Source organism: Schistocerca cancellata, unplaced genomic scaffold (genome assembly GCF_023864275.1).
Source record: "Schistocerca cancellata isolate TAMUIC-IGC-003103 unplaced genomic scaffold, iqSchCanc2.1 HiC_scaffold_961, whole genome shotgun sequence".
Classification (NCBI taxonomy): Eukaryota; Metazoa; Arthropoda; class Insecta; order Orthoptera; family Acrididae; genus Schistocerca; species Schistocerca cancellata.
The window spans coordinates 85,001-90,000 of record NW_026046969.1 but is presented as its reverse complement, the minus strand read 5'-3'; the positions used below and the strand labels follow the sequence as shown (position 1 = coordinate 90,000).

Genomic DNA, 5,000 nt, shown 5'->3' with positions numbered 1-5,000 from the left:
AACTTTAATATACGCTATTGGAGCTGGAATTACCGCGGCTGCTGGCACCAGACTTGCCCTCCAATAGATACTCGTTAAAGGATTTAAAGTGTACTCATTCCGATTACGGGGCCTCGGATGAGTCCCGTATCGTTATTTTTCGTCACTACCTCCCCGTGCCGGGAGTGGGTAATTTGCGCGCCTGCTGCCTTCCTTGGATGTGGTAGCCGTTTCTCAGGCTCCCTCTCCGGAATCGAACCCTGATTCCCCGTTACCCGTTACAACCATGGTAGGCGCAGAACCTACCATCGACAGTTGATAAGGCAGACATTTGAAAGATGCGTCGCCGGTACGAGGACCGTGCGATCAGCCCAAAGTTATTCAGAGTCACCAAGGCAAACGGACCGGACGAGCCGACCGATTGGTTTTGATCTAATAAAAGCGTCCCTTCCATCTCTGGTCGGGACTCTGTTTGCATGTATTAGCTCTAGAATTACCACAGTTATCCAAGTAACGTGGGTACGATCTAAGGAACCATAACTGATTTAATGAGCCATTCGCGGTTTCACCTTAATGCGGCTTGTACTGAGACATGCATGGCTTAATCTTTGAGACAAGCATATGACTACTGGCAGGATCAACCAGGGAGCTGCGTCAACTAGAGCTGAGCAGCCGGCCGCCCGGGAGTGTGTCCCAGGGGCCTGCGCGAACACGCAAGCGTCCGCTCAATTATTCTGCAAACAGGAGGAGGCTGAGCTCCCCTGCACAATACACCTCGAAACCCTCTCAGGTCCCGGCGGCGCGCAGCGCCGTCCTAAGTACTTGGTCGGGTTCGAGAGAGGCGCAATCGCCCGGAGTTAGGCGAGTAGACGCTTTAGGTGCGACCACCCGTGCTCCCAACTGAGCTTGCCGCTGCCGACAGAGGCCCGGGAGCGTGCTGTCGTGGCATTGCCGGCGGGAGACAACACGCGCCACCTACGGTGACCGGCAGCTCCAACGCCAGCGCCACAGAAGGGCAAAGGCCCCACGTGGGTGCCGAAGCGAACTCTCCCAGCACAGCGCACGTGCCAACACGTCTGCACAACTGCGATACAAACCACCAGCGAGAACCGCTGGGGCGACCGAGCAGCAGACGGCGTCGCGGCGCCGAGTGCCGGGCGGCGGCGCATCCTCAACGCACACAGTCCTCAATCGGACCAGCACACTGCAGATGTCCACCGCGCTTCGCACCGGGCCGGCGAGGACCCACTTTGGCTGCACGGCGCCGCGCGCAGGGTGCCCCGGCGCGCAGCTGCGCCGCCTGCCGCGTCCGTCGGCCGGCGCGCCTGCCACTGGGCGCCCCCACCAGCCGGCTGTAGCGCGTGCGCCCACGCACCGCGCGGCCAGCACGCCGGGCGGCCCCCCCTCACCGGCCGGGGACAGTCCCACCCACCCACAGCCGCGTATCGCTTCACACCCAGATTCACATTCACGTTCGTTGGTATGGTGGGGACCGCTTCGTAGCTGTACCGATCGTTGCCCTCACAGATGTACCTCCAGCAAGGACAACCGCACCACAACGGGTTACCAGTTGTTCATTTGCGTAACGTCACCAGTAAACGTACACGTCCATCCCCGTTTGCAAAGTCAACTATTATTGCATGCCTGCCTGTCAGGTGTCAAGACACACTACATCCGCTCACATCCACGCAACAAAATGTGCCCGACTAGAGGGCACGTGGAAGGTGCCCCCGTACGTATGCGATGTCCATTGCGCGACCAACTGTCAACCGGCCTCTGTAGCATGTCGCAGATGTGGAACGCGGGGCACCGTGCTATCACATTGTGTGAGAAGAGACTACTACGTCTGCATACACGCGCCACTACATGAACAGACGGCTCATGCTGATCGCCATCCACTGCGTCCATTACTCCCACACGTCTCTATGGCGTACCACACTGCAATGCAGCTGTTATGGGGAGATGACACGTAGCTGTGTACACAACATTCTGAGCGGGTTGCGGTTGGACAATACATTAATGTAACGTGTCATATGCCAATTACAGAGCAGGGTAAGGCACAACTTGGGTTAGGTTAAGGCACAACTTGGGTTAGGTTAAGGCACAACTTGGGTTAGGTTAAGGCACAACTTGGGTTAGGTTAAGGCACAACTTGGGTTAGGTTAAGGCACAACTTGGGTTAGGTTAAGGCACAACTTGGGTTAGGTTAAGGCACAACTTGGGTTAGGTTAAGGCACAACTTGGGTTAGGTTAAGGCACAACTTGGGTTAGGTTAAGGCACAACTTGGGTTAGGTTAAGGCACAACTTGGGTTAGGTTAAGGCACAACTTGGGTTAGGTTAAGGCACAACTTGGGTTAGGTTAAGGCACAACTTGGGTTAGGTTAAGGCACAACGTGGGTTAGGTTAAGGCACAACGTGGGTTAGGTTAAGGCACAACGTGGGTTAGGTTAAGGCACAATGTGGGTTAGGTTAAGGCACAATGTGGGTTAGGTTAAGGCACAATGTGGGGGTAGATTGCGGTACAAATTGCATTACATTGCGGTGCAAATTGCATTACATTGCGGTGCAAATTGCATTACATTGCGGTGCAAATTGAGTTACATTGCGGTGCAAATTGAGTTACATTGCGGTGCAAATTGAGTTACATTGCGGTGCAAATTGAGTTACATTGCGGTGCAAATTGAGTTACATTGCGGTGCAAATTGAGTTACATTGCGGTGCAAATTGAGTTACATTGCGGTGCAAATTGAGTTACATTGCGGTGCAAATTGAGTTACATTGCGGTGCAAATTGAGTTACATTGCGGTGCAAATTGAGTTACATTGCGGTGCAAATTGCGTTACATTGCGGTGCAAATTGCGTTACATTGCGGTGCAAATTGCGTTACATTGCGGTGCAAATTGCGTTACATTGCGGTGCAAATTGCGTTACATTGCGGTGCAAATTGCGTTACATTGCGGTGCAAATTGCGTTACATTGCGGTGCAAATTGCGTTACATTGCGGTGCAAATTGCGTTACATTGCGGTGCAAATTGAGGTAGGTTAAGGTGCAACACAGGTTAGGTTAAGGTGCAACATAGGTTAGGTTAAGGTGCAAGATGGGTTAGGTTAAGGTGCAAGATGGGTTAGGTTAAGGTGCAAGATGGGTTAGGTTAAGGTGCAAGATGGGTTAGGTTAAGGTGCAAGATGGGTTAGGTTAAGGTGACATAGGTTAGGTTAAGGTGACATAGGTTAGGTTAAGGTGACATAGGTTAGGTTAAGGTGACATAGGTTAGGTTAAGGTGACATAGGTTAGGTTAAGGTGACATAGGTTAGGTTAAGGTGACATAGGTTAGGTTAAGGTGACATAGGTTAGGTTAAGGTACAAACTGGGTTGTGTTATGGTACACATTGCGTTGTAGTACAGTACACGTTAGGTTTGGGTACGGTACACAATGTGGTATGGGATGGCGTGTTGTGGGGGGGAGGGGGGGGGGGAGGTTCGTTGATATCGACCGTAGGACGTGGATGCCCGAGGCAGCGTCAGTGTGTCAAAGGAGTTATGTCACGTCGGGATGCGCTTTTCGCCAGTGAGAGGGGGCGAGCCGTGTCTGTGGTTGCGGCAGACCTGTGTGTTTCATTCCTGCCAGTGTGTTTGTGCTGTAAGACGAGGCAGTGTGGTGGTGATGGGTGCACCCCTGTGTAGGACATGTGTGGGTGTTGGTGGCTTCTCTGAGCAATTGTGGTTGTCGGACGAGTGGGGTATTCTGTTTTATGATTGGACCTCCCGGTCTGGTTATCATAGCGTAGTTGGTGTACTGTGGCGGATAGGATGCACCGGACGTTGGTCCATGCTGGTGCTTAGTAGTTGTATCTGTGTCTGTTACAGGCAGAGAGTAGTGTGTGATAGAGTGTGTGGCTGACGTGTGGTTCATTTTGTGTGTACGGACGTTCAGCATGTATAGGGGCATTTGCGTATATAATCTATCATAATCTATCTATGTGGGCCTGCATAGTTTACTGAGCAGTGCTGTGAGGTGACTGAACTACGAGTGACGTACTGATTTACAGCGGAATGATTGCCTTGTACCAAAGATGGAGTATCGGCTCTACGACAGCGTTGGCACCGCAGGAAATGGTCTCGTAAAACGGCCCTCCCACCGTCATCGTTGTGAGGGGTAGGGACCGCCTATATTCTGAGAGGAGCCCTGTTTGCCACTGGGCGTGGGGTCTCGCATCCTGCGGTTCAGTGCCCCCAGGGAAGCGCGCGGAGGTGGTGCTGCTGCTGCTGCTGCTGTAGCAAGCGAGCTACTTACAGCATGTATAGGGACAGCGGGAATATGGCATATTCGATATAACTCTTCATGAAACGCAAGATATAGGGGCGGATTGCACGTTACGAGTGCGGGAAGAGTCCGCCGTTCATCCGCTGGAGTTGCGATTTGGGCGGTTGGGGTGGGGCACGTGCGGGTGCGGGTGGAGCGATTGTCGGTCGACGACTTCGTGCGACGCAGGCACAGGCGTTGGGGCTCCTGTGGTGGGCAGATGATGCAGGGTTTGTGGGTGGCGTCGGAAAATGGGCACTGTGGGACCTAGCGATGTCGTAGTCGGCGTGGCGTCTCATAGATGGCGGTATCATCGGTGCAGCAGGTCATGTTGCGGGGGACCTGCAGGTGGCGGTATTTTTGTTTGTGGTGCGCTCGACATGGTGGACGTAGTGTCGTCCGATTCGCGTAGATGGAGCTATTGCATGTGGTTTCGTCACATTGTCATAGATGGCGGTGCCGTGTTTTGGAGGTATGGTTGGCGTAGTTTCGTTGGATTCCTGTAGATGGAGGTGTCGTTTCTGGGCCGGATGGCAATGTAGTTTGGTCACATTCCCAAAGATGGCTGTGTTGTGCCTGTGGGCGGCATTGTCAACATCATGCGGTATGGTCTGTTTATTGTGGACGTTGATGGCGTCGGGACCAGAGGGCGCGCGCGAACCGTTGACCACGCGTTATTCACGCAAGCATACTTCGTACTATTTTCCCACCCTCCT

The 5,000-nt window shown here is 53.3% G+C and overlaps 1 non-coding gene across 1 annotated transcript in view; it reads right to left on the bottom strand.

Moving 5' to 3' along the window:
- The window catches only part of LOC126149971 (small subunit ribosomal RNA), a 1,909-nt gene extending 1,282 nt beyond the window's left edge, over positions 1 to 627 (bottom strand). Inside the window, exon 1 of the ribosomal RNA XR_007531225.1 lies at positions 1 to 627. This exon is cut by the window's left edge and continues 1,282 nt beyond it. This is a non-coding gene — a ribosomal RNA (small subunit ribosomal RNA).
- Positions 628 to 5,000: the final 4,373 nt, after the last annotated feature.